Source organism: Eublepharis macularius, chromosome 7, assembly GCF_028583425.1.
Source record: "Eublepharis macularius isolate TG4126 chromosome 7, MPM_Emac_v1.0, whole genome shotgun sequence".
Classification (NCBI taxonomy): Eukaryota; Metazoa; Chordata; class Lepidosauria; order Squamata; family Eublepharidae; genus Eublepharis; species Eublepharis macularius.
In genome coordinates, this window is record NC_072796.1 from 137,235,240 (window position 1) to 137,261,482 (window position 26,243).

The 26,243-nt window shown below is 44.0% G+C and overlaps 1 protein-coding gene across 1 annotated transcript in view; it reads right to left on the reverse strand.

Annotated features, from left to right (window-relative positions):
* PTP4A3 (protein tyrosine phosphatase 4A3) overlaps nucleotides 1–12,466 on the reverse strand; it is a 128,159-nt gene extending 115,693 nt beyond the window's left edge. Inside the window, exon 1 of the mRNA XM_054985048.1 lies at nucleotides 12,406–12,466. The gene's annotated coding sequence lies outside the window, so the exon portion shown is untranslated. The remainder of the gene's footprint in view (nucleotides 1–12,405) is intronic.
* Between the last annotated feature and the right edge of the window lie 13,777 nt (nucleotides 12,467–26,243).

The window sequence follows — 26,243 nt, forward strand, 5'->3', positions numbered from 1 at the left end:
GTGGCAGTGCTTAAATAAAAGGAGCTGGTACTCTTATTTATGGTTGCTCCAATTTCCACCAGTTCCCTCCTCAAGACTTGGGAGAGCTCCCCCACAAAATGCTAGTACTCAGACCTGGTGAGTACCAATCACCACACACATACACACACCAAAAAAAAGAAAAGAAAGAAAAGTGGAAAGTGCTGGAAATGTCAAAATATAGATGCAAGACTCTATCACCTATGGTGGACATGCAAGAAAGTGAGGAAATATTGGATAGAAATACACGAAGAAATGCAAAAGATACTAAGATTTCACTTTGAGCTGAACCCTAACAAATGTTATTGAATGTCATACCAAGAAATATTTTTAAAAAAACATAGCAAACTATTTAAATACATGGTGATAGCGGCAAGAGTAGTATATACAACAAAATGGAAGGCAGAACGTGGTCCAGATTTGACAGAATGGATGGATAAGCTATACAAATCTGTGTCAATGGCAAAATTAACATCTTACAGACATAACAGGCCAATCCTGGAATTTCAGGAAAAATGGAAAGTTTTTTTAAAATTATGTAGCTGAAAACTAAGAACGACTATTGGTAAAACAGATTAGTTATCTGACGAAGAAAGCTGTGGTTCTCAAAAGCTTACGAAGTCGGTTAAAGTGATTCTGCACACGTTGGATAATGCACTTCCAATCCTCTTTATAGATCATTTGAAACGGATTTTTTTGTGTGCGGAACAAAAAATCCACCTCAAACGATTGATAAAGTGCACTGAAAGTGCATTATCCAACGTGTATGCAATCAGCCTACGTCTTAAAGGTGCTACTTGACTCTTTACTATTTTACAACTACAGACTAACATGGGCTAACTCCTCTGGATCTAAGATTTAGATTAGTTACGGAATTTATAATTTAAAATGTTGAATACAAATGTGTCCTAATATAAGCAAGTATCATTGTATCTCATAGGAAGGGAATGGTGGGGTGAAATACTTTGCGTTTTATATATAACTATCTCTGGTTTACACAATTATGTTATATAATAATTTCTTTTTCCTTTTTGTATCCCCTCTTTCTCCTATTCGGTTTTTCAAAATAAAAATATATTATACATTAAAAAAGAGGGGGGAAAAACTTCGATACATCCCATAGTGGCTGAAGTCCAATCGATGTGTTATCACCGCACAGGTGTCCCCCCGCCACACACACATACACCCTTTGCGGAAGCCACTTTCCCCTTACCAGTGTTGCCATCATGTGAACCTTTCCCACTTGACTCATCTCCCCCCTCCACATACAGGGCAGGAGGGCAACTACCTGGTTGAGAAAGACTCGCATTATCAGCAAAGCCCACAGAGTCACACAGGATTGTTGTATGCACCACAGGCATCATGCACACAGACAGCTTTAGAGACTCATAAAGTGCTGTATAAACGTATTGCGATTTCTAGAAGATATGAAAAGCCACAATTTGTTTCATGTAGAAACAGCCATTTTCACTTAGCCTGAGAAAAAAGATGCAAATATAGTTTGATTCACCAAAAAAGTAGGACAGGAAGGCAGACTCTTCCTTGTCTGTCCGTAGCATCCGAGATATACTGCCTCTGAGCACGGAGGTTCTGCTTGGCTGCTATGCTAACAAGGCAGTGACGGATACACCCTCTAGGAACTTATCTAATCCTTTTCTAAAGCTGTTGTACAGTTCATCCTAATCCTATTTCCTTGGAAGTAAGTCTCGCTAGATTTGAATGGGGCTCACTCCCAGCAAAATGCCCCCAGGATTACCATGGAAAGCTAAAGTTTTTGTCACCTCTTGTGGCTGCAGCTGGTCAGATTTCTGGGGTTGAGAGTTGGTGGGCAAAGTGTGTGGCTTCCCCGTGAAGGAAAACCATTAGAGAATTGGTATGTATTAATCTGTTTCTGAAAGGGAGAATAGCCCTGACCTATATATCCCAGACTAGCTCAGTCTCAGCAGCTCTTGGAAGCTAAACAACTTAAAACCAATGAGAAGACCAGGTTTCCGATACTTTGAGAGGAACTGCAGTGTTAGTTCCATTTTTTAAAAGTGGGAAGCACAAGAAAGTAATACTTTAAAGATTTGTTTAGCCTTTAGGAGGAGGAGATTTCATGGCAAGAGACTAATACAGGTGGTTTGCCATTGCCTGCCTCTGCAACCTTGGTTGGAGGTCTTCCATCCAATTACTAACCTATGCAGACCCTGCTTAGTTTCTGAGATCTAACGAGATCAGGCTCACCTGGGCTATCCAAGTCTAGAGGTTTAGCCTTTAAGTGGCTGCAAAATCCCCATTTTCTTTTTCAAGCATCTTTCCTAGACCAACGAAAGAAGAAATAAAGTCAAAACTGGCTGCAGAAAAGCTGTACATGTAATTTAGCCCATTTTACATAACAGGAATACACGTGCAACAGCACTCCAGTTCACAACTGATTGCAGAATGACGGAGCGGGCAGACTAACACAACCTACAGCCGGGCTCTGTTGCTCTCAGTGGGGGATAACCACCCGAGATTTATATATGCAAGTCCACAAGGGCAGCCTCTCCGCTCAAAAATGCCCTCTCTGCTTTCACAGAAATGCAATTTCCAAACAGACATACAAATCCAAACCACCTGCAGAAATGAGGTTTCACACAACACAGAGATAAGAACTTATCTGCAGAGCTGGAACAGCGTGTGATTGGTGGTGAGCCACTGTGTTGTGAACAAAAAAAGCAATGAATATTGCCTAACAGAAATACTTCCTCTAAGGGTTGAGTCTTGGGATGTGGCCGTATCTTGCTTTGTAAGAAAACATCCGGCGAAGGCATACTTGGGAGATCAGATATTTCTATTTTTTTTTCCGTCACACTCAGCAGTCTTTACCTGGGAACCGAGATTCTAATCCAGAGCCACTTACTGAAATGTAATACTTGTAGATACGGACACCACAACGAACGAAACCTTGTTTAACTCAGTGATCTAAGACGACGATAACGTTCTGTTTCTATTAAAGAAACTGGAGCTTTTTTTATAAGAGCAAATAACTGTTAAAGCACTATAGGGTTATTTCCTTACAGGCATTTACTTTCAACGGCACTCCGGGTTGTCCTTGGGAAAGTGTTTGAGCACCAGACTGTTTGACCTTGCAGGAGGATTCCTAGTTTAAAGGATAAAAAGTTCCTTAAATTTTCACCTAGATTACGTCTACATAACCAACCGTCCCCGGAGCCTGGGGCAAGGGCTATGCCCCTTCATCAAGATCCCCAAAAGTTTAGGAAGACAACCAACATACAACACCACAACCCGGAAGAGAGGTCTGGTAAAATGAAATTCTGCAGGAAATAGTGTTGCAATGTTAATTGCCCAAGAAAATGTTAGGCGCTTTTCTGTATGCTCTACCTTCATACCGTTTTATTTACTGAATGTATTATGAAAATGAAATCCTGCCCTCAATTCATAGTTGACTTATGGTGACCCCTGGTGGCGTTTTCATGGCAACAGACTAACAGAGGTGGTTTGCCATTGCCTGCCTATGCAACCTTGGTCTTCACTGGAGGTCTCCCATCCAATTACTAACCAAGGTCGACCCTGCTTAGCTTCTGAGATGTGATCAGGCTCTACCGGGCTCTCCAGGTCAGGGTTAAATGTATTTTTCTCTGTGAAATCCAGTCTACTGCATCCTCCAGTTCATGAAATCTAGGCTCTTGGATGTATTATACTGTTTTAGTTTCATTGTTCTTTAATTGCGTGATCCAGTTTTTCTGCATTGGTCGTTGTACGAATTATAAAGATTTTTATGGCATTGTTCTTATAACTCTATAACCCAACCTGAACTTCAACAAGAAAGGCAGATGAAAAATGAAGCAAGCGAGTAACATAAAGAAGCCCGCAAATAAATTCTGCTGCCCCCGTGAACAAGAAGTTGCATGGTGCCTCCAACATAGCCCCTTGTTGTTTAAGTGATTTCCTTCCGCGCCCACAGTGTTTCACCTAAGAATATTCAAGGTTCTCCCAACGTAGCATCAAGCGACAATATGCATTTCTGAAACAGAGCTTTCCCTGTTTAACATGAAGCCACAAAACTTTCAGCTGAGAAAGCTGACATCATGTTCATCGCCAAATGAAGCCATTGTACGTAACAGCCGGTAGATACAGCATTTGGGTCAGAACAGAGACACGTGGGTTCCAATCTGTCATAAGGAAGCTCATCAGATAGCCTTGGACAAATCACTTTCTCTTAACCTGGTTCTGTGGCAAAGAACGTGCGTTGTACGCAGAAGGTCTTGGGCATTTCCAGACGGCAAACAAGAACCTACTGTGGTAAAGCTCTAACAGACCAAAACTCCTTAAAGTGCACCGTACAGACAAGGAACCACTTTTTCATACAAATTTCTTATTTCTCCTTTTTACAGATAAAGTGCTGGGTGCTTGAATATATAGAACCATGAAGCAATTCGTGCAAAACACTTTACAAAACCATAGGAAGCCAATTGACATGAGCAACATCGCACATAGTCCCAGAGCTCCAAAAAAGTCCTTCCAACAGTGCAAACGGAGAAAAAAAATTCTCTTCCTTCCTTTCTTTGTAAAAGCTGGGATCCAATGCCACAGGAAAGTAGAAGCCAACTCCTGGGCTGGAAATTCCTGGATGGAGGTGCTGGAGGTGCGATGAAGATCAAGGCTATCAGCACGCTCAACAGGTCGCAAGCTAAAATCCTGTTTCGTAAGGCTTTCCCAAGAGCGTTACCAGACAGCAAACAATAAATCGTATCTGTAATAAATATATATGATGCTCAAGCAATCCTTCTATCAATATCTGCTTATTTCACTAATAAAACAACTCTTGATAGAAAAACTTACTTACAGATCCACAGGCATATTAAACATTCACTTCTCTCTTCCCAAGTGGGAGACACAGATGCCAGGTAAGAATGACATGCTGACAATCATATACATTCAAGCACCCAGCGCTTTATTTGTAAAAAGGAGAAATAAGAAATTGGTCTGTATGAAGAACGTGGTTCCTTGTCTGTACGGTGCACTTTAAGGAGTTTGGGTCCACTAGACCTTTACCGCAGTAGGTCCTTGTTTGCTGTTTGGTTCTACTACACGGAGCCCCTTCTTACTTACCGAGTTGGCATTTCCAGAGGGCCAGATTTCTTGGCCAAGCCACTCAAATACAGTGTGAAGCAATGCACCACAGGAGTTCGGCTCACCGCTGACCATTGGTGATGCAGGAGGTGGAGAAGGAAGCAAAGTGTCAAACTTGCTTGGCGTAACAAAAGGCCTTGAATTGGCCCTACGTCAACCGACGGAGGGGAAAGAGCTTTCTCCGCCCCAAACCCTGGAGAACTCTTGCCAATCCGAGAAGATAATGCTAGGTGAAACATACCAAAGAAGCTTCACAGTTGTCCAGCCAAACTGGGAGGATAAAATGGAAAAACATCACATCAGCAGGGCTCATTTAGAAAAGGAACACGCAGGAACGCAGTTCCAACAGTCCCCCAAAGAGGTGACATGTCAGGTGGCCCTGCCCACCTGACTCTCGGCCATTTTGGGCCCGTTTCAGCCTGGATTGGGGCTGAAACAGCCCGGATCAGGCCTCTGACGGGTGGTGAATCACTCTCCTACTCAGCAGTGGCCCGATCCTGACCATTTTGGGCCCCCTTTTGGCCATTTTCAGCTCCTTTTTGCCATTTTAGACGACCCAATTTCGGCCCTGAATGGCCAGGATTGGGTCCAAAACAGCCAGGATAGGTGACGTCAGGGGGTGTGGCATATGCAAATCAGTTATGCTAATGACACACTTCCAGTAATGGCAAGGGGCGTGCCATATGCTAATGAGTTTCTCCCACTCTTTTTCTACGAAATGACCCCTGCACATCAGTGTCATATCCACAATTCCTGTATGGAACTGGCCGCCTCCCAGAAGAAGTAACCACGCTGCCGTTTCCATGGTCATTTTAGCAGTGATGGTGGAAAACAAGGGTCTTCCATCAAGGAATGACTTAACAGGAAGGGGAAGAAGACCATACCACACATCCTGGTGTACATCCAAAACAATTTAAATAAACATTTACAAATGCAACAACACATGCAGGTACACTGGCCATCCAGGCAAGACGGTTGGTTGAGATTCCTAGTCAGGTGAGCAATAGCTGGTTTATTGCCACATAACAGGAGAAATGGCTAAGCTACCAAACCGGCATGCCACCTATTTGCAAACACAAGCCTGCCCCGTTCACACATTACAATTTAGAGGTTCAGTGGCTCTTATCCTAGAAAACAAGTCAGAATTCCTTAAACCTACTAAAAGAACAACTGCAATCTTCAACTCAGTCCCTGAACATATAAACAAAGAAACGACTGGGAAAAAAAAATTGGGGCCCTCCCCACCAAATCTGTGACTGTGACAACAGCATCATGAGGAATAAACTGGAAACAACCAACTAGTCCAAATTTGAAGATGCAAGAAACAAGATTTTTAGCCTCCTCTTATTTCGTGCCCCCCTCCATGCCTTTCTGAGAATCATTTAGAGTATAGACAGAACACAGCTGCACAGCCAAGCGCCAGAAATGCCATTTCTATCGGCTCAGCCCCGGAATTCAGAGGAAGGGGCTACGCACAGAGACTACAGCTGTCGAGAGCCTCTTGAACTTCAAAGAGAACCCCCCACACACACACACACACACACAATCTCATGGGCCATTCAGACAGTCATGTGACAATGCCAGTCTGTCGGTCTCCCACAGTGCACAATCAGCACTTATCAGATCTGCAGACAGAGAAGAATGAATGCTATAGAGGATCTTAACACCAGAAGTTATGTGTGTGTGTGTGGGGGGGGGGGAACTCTCCACCTACGGGGCCCCAAGGGATGCGCATCAAAGACATGTACAACAGCTTCTACGCCGAGCACAATGTGGATGCTGTGATTTCACAAAGTGCAGAAAAAACACTGAACATATTGTATTTCTGAGATTCTCAGCTTTTTAAAAGAGAAAGTCAAGCTTCTAGACCTCAAGGCTACAAAAAGAGGCCGGAAAACATGTTGGGCTATAATTCTAAAACTAGAAGGCTGAATGCTGTTTCCAATCATCGGCCTCACATAGCTTCTGTTAACAATCCTTATTGTCAATGCTTACTGTTTATATTGTACTTAGCTGTCACAATTCTTCAAGTTCTTTAATATTTGCTAGATTCGAGTCCAGTAGCACCTTAGAGATCAACTAGATTTCCAGCGTATACCCTCTAAAGTGCTACTGGACTCGAATCTTGCTTGTCTACGGCAGACCAACATGGCTTCCCACCTTAATCTTTAATTTTGCTGTAATTTACAACAATCCTACTATACCCAAGTTATAGATGGGGTGATGCAACTAACATTTAAAGTAATCTAATGATCCTCTGGCTGAGATGAGATTTGGACCTGGAATCTTTCAGAGAAGAGTTTATTCTTGAAGGAAAATAGAAAAGGTCCAGTAGCACCTTTAAGACTAACCAACTTTATTGCAGCATAAGCTTTCAAGAATCACAGTTCTCTTCGTCAGTCTTAAAGGTGCTACTGGACTCTTTTCGATTTTGCTACTATAGACTAACACGGCTAACTCATCTGGATCTATTCTCGAAGGCACTCCGTGACACCATCTCTTCCCCAATTAGCAAAAACAGAAGGAACTACTCAAACCAGATGTGCAAATCGCTTTAATTCCCATCATTTACACGAGTTACAAAATCCAGCTTTCCTCGACACAGATAAAAGGTTAATTTAACTTGGTGCTGCATTTGGAACAGAAGCCCAATTTCTGTCGCTCTTTAACCGATTCCATCCCACTGATTCCATTCCCAGATTCCACTAGGAAATGTGCCACCCAAGACTTCAGGAGAAGGTCTCAGGTTTCAGATATAGCGGCTTTCCTTGCCAGATGCTAGTTTTCAGATCAATGCACAAGGAACACGAGATTTTAGAATCGGGGGGCAAACGACTCTTAGGAGGGCACAGAAACAACACCCCAATAATTTGTACATCTCTTTGCGGACAGAGCCCTTTATATTTCTCATTTATCCTTGTAACCAATCTATGTAACAACAGCCTTCAAGCCTCAGCAAGAAGCTGAAGTACCATCTCCTAAGGGTGGAACTATGCATTTTTGCAGAGACCAGAGCTGCCACAGAAAACTGCATCCCTGCGTCCAATCTTCAAGCCTCTGTAATGTGGAGCAGGGACAACACTAACCTGTAACTACTGGACTACTACACGAGGGCCCCTGAAGAAGCCTAAATATAAACATGTCCAAGTCACATAATGAGGTTTTCGGCTCAGTAGAATGAGCATTCAGCTGGGTAAAAAAAAAAAATCAAGTTTGTAATTTAATGTTTTTACAAAAAGCCACAATGAAAACCTGCCAGATACAACTTCCTGGTTTAAATGTGTAACCTATCTTATTCTGCAAAAAATCAGAGCATTTAAAGTATTTTAACATACCCTTTCACTTGGCTTATCCTGTGTGTGTAAAGTGCTGTCAAGTCACAACAAACTTGCAGCGATCTGATAGGATTTTCAAGGCAAGGGGGGGGAAAGGATGGTTTTTCATTGCCTATTCCTGTAGAGCAACCCTGGACTTCCCTGGTGGTCTCCCATCCAAGTACTAACCAGGGCCGACCCTGTTTAGTTTCCAAGAGCTGCTGAGACTGAGCTAGTCTGGGATATATAGGTCAGGGCTATTCTCCCTTTGAGAAACAGATTGACACATACCAATCTTCTAATGGTTTCCCTTGCTACCCTTTCACAGGAAAGCTGCACACTTTGCCCACCAACTCTCAACCCCAGAAATCTGACCAGCTGCAGCCACAAGAGGTGACAAAAACTTTAGCTTTCGTGGTAATCCTGGGGGCATTTTGCTGGGAGTGAGCCCCATTCAAATATAGTGAGACACCCTCCCCTGCAGAGACCCAAGGAAAACTGAAAGGGAAGGAGCTGAGAAGCAACAATTTATAGGCAGGATATAAGAGTACATCATTGGGCTTGCAGAGGACAAACACCAGGAGGAACCTGTGATAGATCCTTGGACAGGAAGCCCACCGAGCAATTTAAAGAGGAGCATCAGAAGATGAGAACAAGAGAAATGAATATTTCAGGTGGCGAAAGAGAAGCGAGATGAAATGCTGCCGGACCAGATCAGAAGAAGGGGGAGAAGAACAAGGTGTGAACCAGAAATTTTTGCCAAAAAGGAAAGAGAGGATTTGTAGGATGGCGTAAAAAGAAGAGACACAGCTTGGGGAGGTTGAATCCAGATGGCGAAAGCGAGACAGTGAAGGACCGTTCACCACTAAGCGTATGCACTCATCACCCATCCTGACCCTCAAATTGCAGGAAGAAACAGAAAGACAAAGGATACAACATTGGGTTATATCTTGTGGACCTGCCCTATCAGTGGAAGCGCTTTCCTTTGGTGGAACAAACCTTGCCCTGCCAAGATGTTCGTTCAGTTGGTGGAAAGAGCCTCTCACTTTGGAACAGGTTCACAGGATCCAACCCATTACTTGCCCAAGGGCAACTCTCTCCAAGCCCTCTTCAAGTATTTGAAGGGTTGTCACATAGAGTCTTCTCTACGCGAGACATCTTACACAGGGTGCTCAAGTGTTGGGAGGCACAATGTTAGCCGGGAAGTGTAGTTTAAAAAGACAGAGCTGAAGGCTCTGTCGATTTTCCCTCTCTACAGGAGGGTAGTTTCAAAAGAGGAGATGGCTTGTCAGAGGGCTTGTTAATATCATCTTTGCCTTCTGGAAGGAGGGGCTAAATGGACAGAACCTTAGGGGAGGAGAATATGAAATTAACTAACCCTCTCAGGAGAAATCTCTTCTGGCTTTCTGAAAGAGCCAGGGGAGATAGCTCCTCAGAGGGTTTGTTCAGTTCATCTTTGCCTCCCCAAAGTCTCTGTCAATTTCACACAAAATTAAGAAACCCTCTGAGGAGTGATCTCCCTCGCCTCTGTCTTTTTAAACTATGCTTCCCAGCTAACATTGCGTCTCCCTACACTTGAGCATTCCCGTGCAAGATGTCTCGTGCACAGAGACTAATAGAGGATGGAGCAGAGTTGTTTTCTCTTGCCCCAGTGGGCTGGAGCAGAAAAAACAGGTTAAAATTAAAGCAAAATTGTTTTCGGCCAAATGTTAGGAAGAACTTCCTGACAGAGTGGTTCCTCGGTGAAACAGGCTTCCTTGGGAGGAGGTGAGCTCTCCTTCCTTGGAGGTGTTTAAGAAGAGGCTAGATGGACATCTGACAGCTATGATCTGACTTAATATGAATGTACACAGATAAAGATGAGCCGGTGCTGGGCTCTCGTGGCCCTTTCCAACATGCCTAGGGTAATGTCAATCACCACTTTGGGGTCAGGAAGGAACTTTCCTACAGACCTGAGATCCTGGAGGTTTTTGGCCTTCCTCTGGGCGTAGAGCAGGGGTCACTGAGGGAGGTATGGGGTGATAGCTGTGAATTTCCTGCATTGTGCAGGGAGCAGAACTAGATGACCTCTGGTATCCCTTCCAACTCTATGTTTCTATGCATTCACGAGGGAGCCACAGCCAACACAGATTCTTTTAACGCATACCCATACTATGAACAGGTTCTCAAACACGTGCCTGAAGCATCCACACACGTGCCTGAAGCATCCAAGCATCCATTGCACCTGGACACTTAAAATATCCCAGTGATGTGAGAAGTAGCCCTAGATGCAGACAATTTAAAGGAAACACAACCCCCTCCTCCTATTCAACACTATTCATGTACAACGAATGACTAAACATCAATACAGCATGGGGCTGAAACCTGATTTAAATCAAGGTATTTAGGGCTGAGTGGGTTATGCTTGACACCCCACGGTACCGTTTGCCCCTGAAATTCATGTAGAGTTCTCTTGCCTTTATACCAAGGGAGGGGCTCTGGCACAGCAGACCTCAGGCACTTCCAGCAAAAGAATATCAAATTGCATGATGGTTTCTCTGCTCATGATCCCAGAAAAGCTACTGCCGATCAGGCCAGACAGCAATGAGCTAGGGGGAACCGCTGGTCCAACTGAGTAAAAGAGATTCTTCTGCCAAGCTGATTTCACTTCCAATGGACACTCCCAACTCTCTGCAACAGATGAGTCGTGACAAGCACATCCCTGCACAATTCTTAAAGGAAAAATGATTCAACAGAAAATTGGGACTCAGTTTATTCCTACCTAAATTCACAACGGACTATTTAGCGGCTGCAAAAGAGAAGGCAGTTAAGAAGGCTATAGCTTTCAACTTGCAAATCACCAGCTCACAAAAAAACCCATGCTCTTTCAAACACCTCGGTGCTCTTTCCATTAACTTTGCCATCATTTACCACAGTAAATGCCTCTAGCAAGCACATACTCACGCTCCTCTCCTGGGAAACACCAGCAGACCATTGCAGAGCACCCGTTCCAAGTCTAAGAACTGAGCCATGCCACTAAATTGGCACATGGAGGACACGGGTGGCATCAACCCATGCTACAGCTGGCATATGTCAAACAGGCTGTGCAACTGATTCACCTTCTCTTCACTCATCTGGTAGATACTACTGAACTACTCAGGCAGCTTCAGGGTGGGTGCATAGCAGAGCAAACCCACAGGTGCTCTGCCATGTGCTGGGCACTGCACAGATGCCATTCAAGCGCCATGTCACAGGAAACCTACAGGTGAAGCATCAGTGTCTTTGGATTTGAGTTCACGTTGACGGAAATCCATTTCTAGCGGTCTGCCCACGCTCCAAGCACGGCGCAACCGTGTGCAGCCAGCCGCATAGAGGAACAGTGCACACCGCCTCTCTGCATCTCAGAGCATGGGATGTGCTCTCTGCCTCCCCATGCAAGCAGACAGCCATAGCCTCGCCTCAATTTTCAGCTACAGGACTGCCAACTTCGGGTTGGGAATTTCCTGGAGTATGGAACCTGGGGAGAGACCCCAGCAGGGTATGATCAGTCATTGATCTCTCTCCAGCTTGGAGATGCGTTGTAACTCCGGGAGAGCTCCAGGCACCCCTTGGAGGTTGGAAAGTCCCGTCCACCATGCGGGGAGGGGGCTGGAGACGTGGGCGATTCTCCGCAGGCTCTCCCGCCCCGCCCTACTCCCCCCTCCCCATGCTCCAGCGCACGGAGCCCACCGCATGGAAGAGGCGCAAGTCAGCCACCCCTCCCACCGCTGCATTTCGCAGCCCCGCCCGGGACTGCAAGCTTGCACGTGTGTGCCAGGATCAGACCCCCCCTTTTTTCCCCTGACCAGCACACAGCCAACACTAAAAAAAATGGATGCAATTCAAGGCAATGCAACACAATGCATTTGACGTAGCTGGGGGATTTTACAGCAAAAGAAAAAACAGTAACAATAGGAAAGCGCCGGCAGCCACTGACCTGGTTCGTCCGCCGCCCAGCAACAGCCCCGGAACCTCGCGACCCCCGCGTGCCAAGCCGGAGAGTGAATGGCCAGCGGCGCGCATGCGCGCGTCTGAACCCTCCGAGGGAGCGGCGGCGGCGGAGAGAACAAGCGGCGAGGGAAGGCGCAACGGCTCGCCCAGACAGCGAAGGGAGAAGAGCGCCTGCGCGCGTGCAGGGAGGGGGTGTAGAAGAGGGCGGGGGCGGGAAAGCCAATCAGAACGCGGTCTCTCCAGCGGCCCTTCCCTTCGTGTCCTAACGGCTCCGCCTTTTCGCGCGCGGTCGGCAGACGCAAACCACGCCCCCCCCCGGGTGGCTAAGGGACTGGAGAGAAGTGTCACGTGAGGGGAAAGAGCCAATCAGCAGTAAGAGGGGAGAAAAAGCGAGAGGAGGGAGGGTGAAGCTGAGGGAAGGAGGAGGGGCAGGATAGGCGGTTAGCCAACAGGCGGGCATTCAACAGGTTGAGCTCTACTTTGAGGCGCACCTCAGAATTGGATATGGATAGAAAGATATAGCCATCTGTAGAGAATGATGGGCTCTGGGGAGGAAGGGAAGGCTTCACCTGTTGGATATCTGCCTGTCACCACACGATAGACCCGTTGGAAGTCGGTCTCCTCAGTGCCACCCCCGTCCCCAGCTCTTAGAAAAAGAGTAGGCTCTTTTTACAGGGAAAGAGGCCTTGGAAGAGAGCTTAGAAAAATAGGGTGCTGAAAATTAAGAATAGCTAAGGACAATTATTAGTAAAATATAGTTATCAAATTTGTAATTAAAACGTTGAATATAAATGTATCTTATTATAAGTATGCACAATTGTATTTTACAGAAAGCGTCTTAAGAAATTGAATGACAGGAATGGTGGGGAGAAATACTTTGTGGTTTATACCTTCTCTTCTATATAACCATCTCTGGGTTACACAATGATCCCTTTTTTCTTTTATTATTAGTTTGTTTTTCAAAATAAATATATATATAATAATAATAAATAAACAAAGGAAATTTGGGACCTGGTGAGGAGAAGTATCCAAGAACCTCTCCCTCAAAAATAAAAATTATGTCATGTTCAGGGTGAGTTGCCCCTTTTTCCTCCTAGCCCTGCTTCTGTGTCTTTAATCACAGCCCGTTAGACAGAAACTTAACATTGGAGCCAGTATGGCATGGTGGTTAGGGTGTAGGACTAGGATCTGGGAGACCTGGGTTCAAATCTCCACTCTGTCTTAGAAGCTTGCTGGGTGACCTTCGGTCGGTCATTCACTCTCAGCCTAACCTACCCCACAGGGCTGTTGTGAGGATAAAACAGAGAAAAAAACGATGCGAGCTGCTTTGGTGAGAAAGGTGAGGTATAAATGAAGTAAGTTCAAATACAGGTGAACCTTTTCCTATGAAGCTTTGCTGTCTTAGTTTCTAGAGACCCAGTTTGGTGTAGTGGTTAAGAGCGGCAGGACTCTAATCCAGGACTCTAATCAAAGAGCCAGCTTTGATTCCCTGCTCCTCTGTTTGAAGCCAGCTGGGTGACCTTGGGTCAGTCACAGCTCTCTCGGAGCTCTCTCAGCCCCACCCACCTCACAGGGTGTTTGTTGTGGGGATAATAATAACATACTTAGTAAACCGCTCTGAATAGGTGTTAAGTTGTCCTGAAGGGTGGTATATAAATCAAATATTTTACTACTACTACTAGTACTACTACTATGTCTGAGGCAGAGAAACAGCACAAGGTAAAAAAAAGACCAGGGGGAGAGCCACAAACCTTCTGGAGGAAGTCTGAAGAAGGGAACTCTGACTTTGGAACGCTCATACCTTGAAAATCTTGTTGGTCTCTAAGATGCTACTCAACTCAAATCTTGCTTTTCTACAGCAGACCAACACAACTATCCATCTGAAACTACAACCCCCCCCCCCATGTGTCTCCATACGTATCTTTTTCAGGAGCTGCTTTTTGTAGAGGAAACTTCCCCAACAGAATTCTGACCCTTGCGGACTCAGTTAAAAGCCTAGGGGTTATACTGGATCCAGCGTTATTACTAGAAAAACAAGATAAGGCAGCGGCAAAAAATGCTTTCTACAACCTCACTCTAGCCTGGAAGATGGCTTCTTATCTTGACACGGCTGACCTGGCCAGTTGGATCCATGCTATGGTAACATCAAGGCTTGACTATTGTAATGCTCTATGCATAGGTCTCCCATCTTAGTTAAGTAGGAGGCTCCAATTAGTGCAAAATGCTGCAGCTCGATTGTTATCAGGAGCAAGCAGGAGCATGAACATCACTCCCATTCTACAGTCGCTCCACTGGCTACTCATCATTTATTGTGCTCAGTTCAAGGTATTAGTTATTACATGCAAAGTTCTTCACGGCTTTGGTCAGGTATACCTACGGGGCCACCTCCCTTCCTATGTTCCTCCACGGCAGCTTCGCTTATCTGAACAGGGTCTCCTGCAGGTGCCAAGCTGCACACAGGTGAAGTCAGCAGCAGCCTGTACAAGGGCTTTCTCTGTGGTGGCCCCTATCCTGTGGAATAACCTGCCTGAGGAAGTCAGAAGAGCCCCCAGTCTCCTGGCTTTCCGTAAACGATGCAAAACCGAACTATTCAAAAAGGCTTATTACTCAAATGGGAGGGCTGTATTGTAGGGATGGGGTCTCAGATAATTCACTAACAAGTTGGGGATCATAGACTTCATCACTATTTTTGCTGCTTTAAATATGTACTCCTATGTATAACCAGCGCTCCATGTTGTCTAATGTTAGTTCTAGAATTGATTATGTTTTGCTCCAGTTTTTTTTCTACTCTGTCTTGGATCCTTGCTAATGCTATGCCTTTTAAACTTGTATGTATTTACCTTATGGTATTGTATTGAAATGTACTTGATACTGATTGTATTAACCTCATACTGTGTAATCCGCCTTGAGTCTCAGTGAGAAAGGCGGACTATAAATGACGTAAATAAATAAAAAATTTACTGCTGCTTAAAAAAAATTGCTTGGGTAAAGAAATTAGAGAGGAAAACTTTTTTTAAAATCCAAGGGAAAAATATGTATCTTTGTCTATTTATTTATTAATTTATGGCATTTATTTATGGCATTTATAGTGCACCTTTCTCACTGAGGCTCAAGGCGGATTACATAGTGTGAGATTAGTTCAGACAGTATCAAGGCCATTACAATAAACAATGCCACAGGATAAATAAATGCAAGTTTACAAAGACAGAACATGAGCAGAAATCTGGTACAGAATTGAAGAAATGCTGAAACAGAGCATAAGCAATTCTAGGACTGATATTAGATTACAAAGAAGTATCCTGTAGCGTCATACTCTTTGAGAATAGATAGTATTCTAAGTTGTATATGGAAATATTTGTAGGTTGTGATTGGTTTGATATCTAAATAGGACTGCCACCAAGTTATATTTTTCCCAAGGAGAACACTAACTTTGCTGCCTAAAAAAGTGCGACAGTTGGGAAAATCATAAGGAGTGGGACACAACTACCCAGTGCCCAAAGATTCAGGGTGTAGAGAAATATTATTTATTTATTTATAGTCCACCTTTCTCACTGAGACTCAAGGCGAATTACACAGTATGAGATTAGTACAATCCGTATCAAGTACATTTCCATACATTTTCAAGGACATTTCCATAAACAATGCCATAGGGTAAATAGATACAAGTTTTAAAAGACATGCCATTAGCAAGAATCCAGTACAAAGTAGAAGAAAATACTGAAACAGAACATAATCACTTCTAGGATTGACATTAGACAACTTATAAGCACAGGTAGTACATATACAACTCCCCTCCCCCTTTGATGTTGTCCAAGGTAGGCCATTGTCTCGTGAATTCTGTACTGCCTGTCGGCTTGTGTTAACCCCCAGACTAAGTGCTTGTTGCCGGGTCAAATAAAAATCAGCTTTTGGAGTTTTTGTTTAAGGCTATGTAATTTCCTAAGTGATTTATAAAATAATAAATCTCATAAATTGCGGCAGGCATTTGCAAGGCTAAACGTAATGATGCTGCAATCGGGGTCAATACCCCAGGAGGGACAAGTGATTTACAAGCGGGGAACGCTCCACACTTCAGGGCTAGGGCCTTCTCTCGGGCAGGTTGGTCTGCCTATAAATCACTCTGTGTGTCTACGGCCTGATACAAACAGCTATAATAAAATCTAAGAAATGGGTACAGACCACCTCACTCACAGCATTAAGCTGTCCTCCTTAATTTATTTTTGATTTACAAGGTGATTGAGGAAATGGTTCTCTGTGTAGATTTTTCTTTTTCTGAAATTATCTTTTGGTCTGTATTGTATAGTGGGCTGCAAGTTTAGTGTAGCCACAGGGCCACCTGGCACCTGCAGACTGGTGGGATTCTTGCAGAAGTTGGTCTTCGGTCCAAACCGGAAGCGATGCTCAGAAGCAAGAGATCAGGTTTCACATCACTAAACACAGATTAGTTCTGCATTAAAAGAGATACAAAGAAATGATAAGATGGGGTAATAATGAGTTTTTCATTTTTCTAAGATGAGTAGAAATAGGTTTGAATTCTGTACATGTTGTTTATTTGAAAATATATACCTTAAACAGTCTCAGATATTATTCTGACACTTTTAAATGTTCTAAGACTTTTGTACTTTGATAGTTCTTGTAGCACACCGCGTTGTATTCTATTTTCTTGACCCTTTCTCTTGTCCCTTTTTTTCCTATATCCCATTTTTGTTTTAATAAAAAAAAAGAGAGAGAGAGATTGAGGATACTTTTTTTTTTTTGCTTTGTATATTAAAAATATGTTGGCAGAGCACATGAAGTCAAGTTTAAAAAACAAGGGGTAACCACGTATGATTGAAGTCAGAATACCTCTGGGGTATATGGGGACCCCAAGGATAAAGAATTTATATCTCTAGGCTGAAGTCGCATGGAAACTGCAAAAGATTCTTGTGAGTCTATGAGGCAAGTCTGCCTCAGAACAATTTTGAATCATTCCTTAAACTGGGGAATTAGCTAGTAAGGAGAATCAAAAAGAGTCCAGTAGCACCTTTAAGACTAACCAATTTTATTGTAGCATAAGCTTTCGAGAATCACGTTCTCTTCGTCAGATGCATGGAGGGCAGAAGGAAACTGGCCAAATATAGAGGAGGGGAGGGGAGGGGAGGGGGGAGGAGGAGAGGGGGAATGTAAACAACTCCTTTGATATGGAGATGCAGACAGCTCCTTTTGGTGTGGGGATCAGTTTGCTTGTGTAAAGATTCAAAGGAGTTTGCCGTGTTAGTCTGTAGTAGCAAAATCAAAAAGAGTTCAGCAGCACTGCAGCACAAGCCCTCGAAAACCACAGTCCTCCCCGCCAGATGCATCTGACAAAGAGAACCACGGTCCTCGAAAGAAACCTTTCAAAAACAAAATCCAACGGGAAGCTGCTGAATTTGAATTCATATGCAAATTTGACTCTGTCAAGCTGGGACTGAATAGGGACTATGAATGGTTATCTCATTATCACAGGTAACTGATTTCCTTTACAGAGGCGGGGTCAGGGAGAGTCCAGTGGCACCTGACGTGGGCTTTCGAGGACCGCGGTTCTCTTTGTCAGATGCATCTGGCAGGGAGGACTGTGGTTATCGAGGGCTTGTGCTGCAGTGCTGCTGAACTCTTTTTGATTTTGCTACTACAGACTAACACGGCTAACTCCTTTGAATCTTTACACAAGCAAACTGATCCCCACACCAAAAGGAGCTGTCTGCATCTCCATATCAAAGGAGTTGTTTACATCCCCCCTCTCCTCCTCCTTCCCTCCCCTCCCCTCTCCTCTATATTTGACCAGTTTCCTTCTGCCCTCCATGCATCTGACGAAGAGAACGTGATTCTCGAAAGCTTATGCTACAATAAAATTGGTTAGTCTTAAAGGTGCTCTTTTTGATTTTGCTACTACAGACTAACACGGCTAAGTCCTCTGGATCTAGCAAGGAGAATGGCTATACAAGAGGCCAGTAACCACAGGGATCTGTCACTAGTTTCTACCAGGTCCCTTCCCAAGATAGCAAACGAGGCTGGTTCTTAAGATCCAACAGTAACTTTTGTTAAGAACAAAATGACAAGCACATACACGCAGAATTACAGGGTAAAAATAATTACGCACACACACACACACACAGCTCTAGGAAGCTTACTCAGAAATTGGGAATGGAGAGAAGGAGCAAATCTATCTACCTATCCTGCAGAGCAGGGAAGTCCGTGGAGGGAGAGATTCAAACATCCAGCATCCTCTGCCAAGAGAGCGAGAGGCTTGGGCAAATCTCAAGGGAACAGCACTTGTGGATCCGGAAGCATGTATGAAGAGAGAGAGGCTTAGGGAAGTGACCCTAAGGGAGCAGCCAGGAAGTGTGCACAATTTGAATGAGGCCAGGACCCTTCCTTTATAGGTAAAATGTGCCCTGAAGTGGAAGAGCCCACCTAGCCGTTAAAACAAAGACTCCAACAGTCAGTTCCTGGTATATTGTCAAAGGCTTTCACGGCTGGAGAATGATGGTTGTTGTGGATTTTCCAGGCTGTATTGCCGTGGTCTAGGCAGTGTAGCACCACGGCTGTATTGCCGTGGTCTATAGGTGTAGCACCAAAAGACAGGGATCTCTCAGTGTCAAAGTAATTCCCCAGTTTAAGGAAAGTTTGACACTGAGAGATCCCTGTCTTTCGGTGCTACACCTCTGAAGATGCCAGTCACAGCTGCTGGAGAAACGTCAGGAACTACAATGCCAAGACCACGGCAATACAACCCGGAAAGTCAGTTCCTGGGTTTGACAAAAGATTTGAGTACCTTGATGGGTAGCTGCCGGGGTGCGTGAAAGCAAATGCAAAATTTGTTCTAGCGCTGTACAAAAGGGATAGTTTGTTAATGAAGTCCACCGGAACTGAGTTGATGAATTTAGGTGGGGAATGTACTTGCCCAGGAATAACTGTATATACTTATGAATGTCATTTGATTAGCTCCTCAATCAAGGACAGGAGTTTTCATCACAGAAGAAGGGAAAGGAATGTGTTAAGTGGAGATGACTCTGTGAGACCTTTGTTGCACTGGGCACCTTTGGGGCTGGAGGGACTGCAAATCTAATCGCCTCTTAATCACTCCGCAGTCCGCATTCCTGTGCAGCATTCCATGTATTTTAATCTATGTATTAGGAGGTTTTATGATTTTAAATTGTATATATGATGAAATATGTTTTTAAACTTGGTTGTGATCTGCCCTGAGCCTGCTGATGGGGGGAAGGCGGAATATAAATTAAATATAAATAAAAATAAATAAATAAATTCCATGCATGCCAGATTCTCCCAGGTGGGACTCAGCAACTGTTAGAAGCTCTCTAGTGGCAATACCGCAGCCATTTTAACTCCAGAGGCCTGAACAGCTTTAAAACTGCTATTAAAATGTCGGAGGCCGGGCCGACCGCTTACAAAATCATGGGGGCCAATGCAGCTAAATGCACTTAGTGAGAGTAAGTGAGTGCCTTAGTCTCACTGAGAGTAACAGGCTGCTGAAGTTTATTAAGGCTTATAGCCTGGCCCAGTGTGGAATGAGGCACATTCAAGTTCTCGTTGTTTCAATGGGATTTAATCACATGCTTATTTTTTCCTATAGATTGTCAGCTCCTGCCCTGAGCATTTCTACCTTTTCCCTCTCCGACCTTCACTCCTCACTCTGAAATCCCCTCGCCTCTGTTCAAAACGTCACTGCTGAAATAGTTCACCTCACTCATTGTTCAGCATGCTTCCCCTTCTTGCTTCTCCACCTTAGGGTCCTATTCACACGTGCGGCAGTAACTCTTTCTCGTTCTTTGACTCATCCCGTCTTTTACAGGGATATCATTACACTGAAGTTACAGAAGAATCTTCCAGATGACAGAGGGGCTTTCATTGTACCAGACACATGGATGCACGCCTCATAGGTTTACGTGATGTCAGATAGGTTGAAGTGTTGCTGATCTGATAAGCATCAATAAGCATTTGCAGGGCTTTGTTTCTGGGGAAAGAGGTGGTGGAACTCAGTGGGTTGCCCTCATAGAAAATGGTCAGATGGCTGGTGGCCCCGCCCCCGGATCTCCAGACAGAGGGGGGTTTAGATTGCCCTCCACGCCATGGCGCAGAGGGCAATCTAAACTCCCCTCTGTCTGGAGATCAGGGGGCGGGGCCACCAGCCATGTGACCATTTTCAAGAGGTTCCAGAACTCCATTCCACCACGTTCCTGCTGAAAAAAAATCCTGAGCATTTATCATTAGAGCAAGATTCGGGTCGTGTAGCACCTTAAAGACCATCTCGATTTCCAAGGTATGAGCTTGGTTGACTATGAAAGGGCAGTTCTGTCAGGAGTTCTAGCAATACCAGAGGAAGCAGCAGTAAGGGCGACCGTCCTTTTTTGCAGTCTGTAGCCAAAAGTAGATTTATAACAAATATCATACCCTGCCTTTCTCCGCAATGGGGAGCCAAAGTGGCTCACATCTTTCTCCTGTCCTAAGTTTCATCTTCACAACCACAATCCTGTGAAGTATTAGAAAAGAGCAAGAGTCCAGCAGCACCTATAAGACTAAAAAAAATTGTGGTCGGGTATGAGCGTTCGTGAGTCACAGCTCACTTCTTCAGCTGTATATCCTCCCACATACCCTCCCACAAATTTTTGTTAGTCTTGTAGGTGTTACTGGATTCTTGCTCTTTTTTGCTGCTACCTTCGGACTAACACAGCTACCCATCTTGATCTACCTGTAAAGTATGTCAGAGTGAAAGGGTGTGATTGACCTATGGTCACTCAGCAAGCTACTGTGGCAGAGAGGGGATTCTAACCTGGGTCTCCTAACCAGATACTCTAACTGCTCCATCTTAACTGTGACTCCATCAGGGAAGGTGTTAAACCACCTTTGTTTTGTAACAAAGGGAATACTTTCCGCCCCCTCTGGCCATGCTCCTTGAACCTTCCTAGCCTCTTAAACCTTTGCTTCCATTGCCAGTAACGGAAGGATGTGTGTGTTATGTGCCATCAAGTTGCCTCCAACCTACGACAACCTTATGAATGAAAGACCTCCAAAACGTCTTATCATTAACATGCTTGCTCAGATCCTGCAAACCGGAGGACGTGGCTTCTTTTATTGAGTCAAGCCATCTCATTTTAGGTCTTCCTCTTTTCCTACAGCGTTCCACTTTTCCTAGCCTTATTGACTTTTCCAGAGAATCTTGTCTTCTCATGATGTGACCAAAGTATGATAGAAGGATATTCTGGAGCTAATCTGTGCTGTGATGTTCTGATTCCTTTCCTGCAAGTCTCAACATCGTTGTGAAGCCGGTGGCCAGCTTTGAGATTCCCAGCTTTATTTTCTGACTTGCTATGGCTGATACAAACAGGCGACCATAGTTGCCATTGCAAATAGCATAGAGATAGGTGGAGGGTCTTGAGATAAGGCGAGCCAGGGTGTACCAGTTCTCTTCATTCTTGGCACTGCAATGCTCACGATCAACCTGGCGGTGACCAGTTTTGAAGCACCTAGCTTTATCTTCTGATAAGTTTGCTTACTATGGACGGACTCATCCTTTTATTATTATAAATAACAGGAAATATTCCTCCATCTAGGGCTGCAGTGTTATCCCTACTCAGGGAGTTTGCCCCAGTGAACGCCATTTGACTTACGTGGAGAGGATCAGCTTGTAATGCTCGCACAAATGAATTCCATCGTGGTGGAATAGTTGTAGTGGCAGCTTGGAACTGGAGAGACGTTAGTTCCCATCTTCACTAAGGGCCAAACTACAAGTGACGAATGACACAGGTTGGACACTTGTCAGCTTCCCTCAAGTTTTGATGGGAAATGTAGGCAGCTTGGTGGAATGTTGGACAAGTGACAGTTGAAAAGTCCATTGGAGAGCCAAGCTGCAAGACCAGGACACCTACATTTCCCATCAAAACTTGAGGGAAGCTGACAAGTGTCCAACCTGTGTCATTCGTCACTTGTAGCTTGGCCCTCAGTCTTGAATCTTAACCTAGGGTCCTTTACTTTCCCCCAGTCCAATCTACCTCATAGCTTTTCAATGAGAATAAAACGAAAGAAGGGAGAGCTATGTTTGCTGATAGATCCCACAGCCATCATCTTCCAGTCCAATCCAATGCGTGTCTACTCGCAAAGAAGTTCCAATGATTTGAGTGGGACGTTCGCCAGTCATTGTGCATATGACTGCAACCTTAAGGTATGAGCAGCAATTACCGAGCAGCATAAGTGGAGAAGAGAGGTTATAGCCAGTCTTGGCAGATTGGGCTTAACAACCAACTGCTGTTCCGTGAACTAATTTCAGCGTGCCTGGCCTCTGGCATAGTTAATGTTCATTCACATTTTGCCCATGGAACAGGCAGCTAAATTACTAGAACTAGATGGGAATCCCACTCTCATATTTCCTTTATTGCATTTTCTCTACAACGCTTCCCTGCCCACCACTGTTTACCGCTTGTCCGGAATATCCCATTTTAGAGCAGGTTAGGGAGAAAGGTTGAGACAGAAATCATCAAACACTTTGTCCCTGCCTCATCCCCTCCACTTTCAATCTGGGAAAACATTCTCCCAGGCACATGGTCCATACATAAGGAAGCATTTTAACGGTCAACATTGTCACCTGGAATTTAATCTGGAATTTCAAGAGGGATTTACATGGCTGTGATGGAGAGAGAAAACCTTCACATTTCATTTTATTTCATTTTATGTTATTTATCGTCCCCCATTCTCCCCGAGATTAAAGGTGGCGTATACAGTATAAGTCAATGTGCTCAACAGCTGGGATATTCAGTGGACAATACAACAGCGTATGGACTGCAGAAATTTGAAAACAGGCATCATTCTTTATACAGAGAAGAAACATTGCTGAAGCAACGCATAAGTAATTTGACACAACATATTAAACAATGCAGAAATTACGCATATCTGCATGAACAGACAGTACTAAGTAGTATAGTATACAGTCGCTGTCTCTTTACCAAAGCATCTCTCTGATCCATTTCTTACAGCACAGCACATGGATAATAGGATATGTTAAACCACATGTTCCCATTTGTGAGTTCCATCTTTCCTTTCATGATCCTGCTCCAGTTATCCTCTGAATTGCTCCATCGTTGCAGCTTGTGCCTCCCCCCCCCCCCACTGCTCATATTTCAGGCACTATGGGGAAAGCCTTGGTGTTTGTGTGGGGGGGAAATTATGGTCAAGGCTTGCGGCTTTCAAATTTTCTATTTTCAGGGATTCCATTCCATCTCAGCTGCCTTTCCCATTACCTACTGCTTGGTCCATTCAACAGGAAATGCTGAGGATTGAACCTGGGGCCTTCCACATGCAAAACAAAGGATCTTCCACTGCACCACAGCCCCAGTGGTAAAATAATCAATGAAGAACTGTGGTCTTTAGAGTTTGTATATTTTAAAAAGATATTCAAGTATCGATAACTTCGTACGGTGTTCATTATTGTCCTTTGCTCAGTCAATGTCCTAGCTGTCAGTTATATGCATTTTTGCTTGCACTGTTGTAATCCACCTTGGATCTGAGTGAGAAAGACGAACTCTTTGTGGGGATAATAATAACACACTTTGTAAACCCCTCTGAGTAGGTGTTAAGTTGTCCTGAAAAAGATATATAAATTGAATGTTGTTGTTATTACTATTACTATTACTATTAATATACATTAAAAAAAAGTTAGAAGCAGGGCATTTTTTCAGCAGGAATGCAGTGGAACGGAGTTCCGGAACCTCTTGAAAACGGTCACATGGCCGGTGGCCCCACCCCCTGATCTTCAGACAGAGGGGAGTTGAGATTGGAAGGCAGTCTAAACTCCCCTCTGTCTGGAGATCAGAGGGCAGGCCCACCAGCCATGTGACCATTTTCACCGAGGGCGATTTAAACTTTAACCCCCCCTCTTGTTCCAGCTGACCCAAAGTGATGTCATTGTGCTGTCCTGAGTTCCACCATTGAGTTCCACCACCTCTTTTCCCAGAAAAAAAACCCTGGTTAGAAGATAATTAAGATTCTAGTCCAGTTGAAGACCAATAAGATATCCAGGGTATAAGCTTTTTGAGCATCAAAGCTCAATCGGTCAGATACTTTGACTCTCAAAAGCTTATACCTTAGAAATCTTGTTAGTCTTTAAGGTGCTACTGGACTCGAATCTTGCTGTTCTATTGAAGACCAACACAGAAACTATATTCGTATAAGAATAATCAGTCAAGAATGCACATCCGTATTAAGTGGAGCAGTTAACTATTGTTGGAAGCTGATTTTAAAATCTTATTTATTTGTTTCTTTGTTTATTATATTTTTAACTTGCCCTCCCCACAAGTGGGCTTAAAAATATGGATTTCTGAATTGGTGAGGAGCTTCCTAGAAAGGGCTCCTCCTTGTTTGTGCCCTGCTTATCGTTCGGTAAGATATTTTAAAGAACTCATGTAATTGCTCTCCTTTAATTATCTACGTAGCAGTAATGAATGGTCTAATTTTCTTTTGAGTAACTTAGTGTTAAAGATGCAAATAGTTTTGTTGTAACAAAAGAATAAAATGGAAGCCAAGATCCTCTAATAGTATTACGTGAGTATTATACCCATAACAAGCCAACAACATTATCTGATGCAGGAAAGCTAACTAGATGCCTAGGGCTTTTAAGTCTGCTCCTGTATCTGAATTACGCCTGGCCAGAGTCATCCAGTACATCTGAAAAGAAAAGAACAGATGATACAGCCTCTTTCTTTTAAACAACAAAATGCTAAAAAAGTAGTGGAGGAAAAAGAAAAAGGGCGTTGTTTCCTTGGCAACTACCTGATGGTTTATTTAAGAAACAAGATTCACGCAAGAGAATTTTTTAAAAAGCATATCCGAGTGGGGCCGAAGATCGTTGGAAGGACCCCATGAATAAATGAATGCTTGTGTATTTATCGTCAAGTTTTGTGTAGGAAAGGCCGATGTGGTACAAATACTGACTTTAAAAAATTCATGTTCTCCTCTGCCCATTACGAACACATCTCCATGTTGATTTAAAAAAAAAAAATTCGTTCCTCTTGGTGGGAGGGATCAAAGAAAAATGGGAAAGGAGGAAATGTACTCAAAGCAAATGTCAGACTGATAAAATAAAGATGAGCAACAGATTATATCTAGCCCAGCAGGACAGAGGCAAACAGCTGCTCAACCACACAGCCTCATGGAGATGGACTGTGCCAGAGAGGGGAGGGGAAAAACTTGCACTTTCGGGGGGGGGGGATACTGCAGACTTATTCCAATACATCTAAAATGCATCATCTGTGTTTTTCTCCTACTGTCTTGGTGCAGCTCAAAGGACCTCCAGAAGAGCAAAGATTGTATTCCTTTCTTACTTCACTGGTTTAACAGAAGACAGGACAGGCAGACACCCAACAACTGCAGCGTGCTGGGTGGAGACTGGAGCAATGCACCAATGCCTCTACCTGAAAGACAAAGGGACTGCCAGCCCTTGTGTAAAAAGGGTAAATTATTTCCATCTGCAAGGAGTAATGTTGATAATGATTTCCAGGCAGGTCTGCACCCCAAGAGATGCGAAACAGGTGGCAGGCTAGACACGCTTAGGGGGTTTTTTTTAGGGGTATAACCCTGTTTGTCTGCTGTAGCCAAAATAGCAGCATGTCTTGTGTGATACCTTAAAGGGGAATAAATTTTACTGTGGCCTAATGCAGCATTTTTTGGAAAGTATTTTGTTGTATAATCACAATTTTAACCACAACCTGCCTCCCACCCCCGCTCAGTTCATTTTGTTGCATCAAGGTTTCTGTTTGTTAAAAAGCTTGTTAATTGTTAAAGCGTTGAAGGTGACAT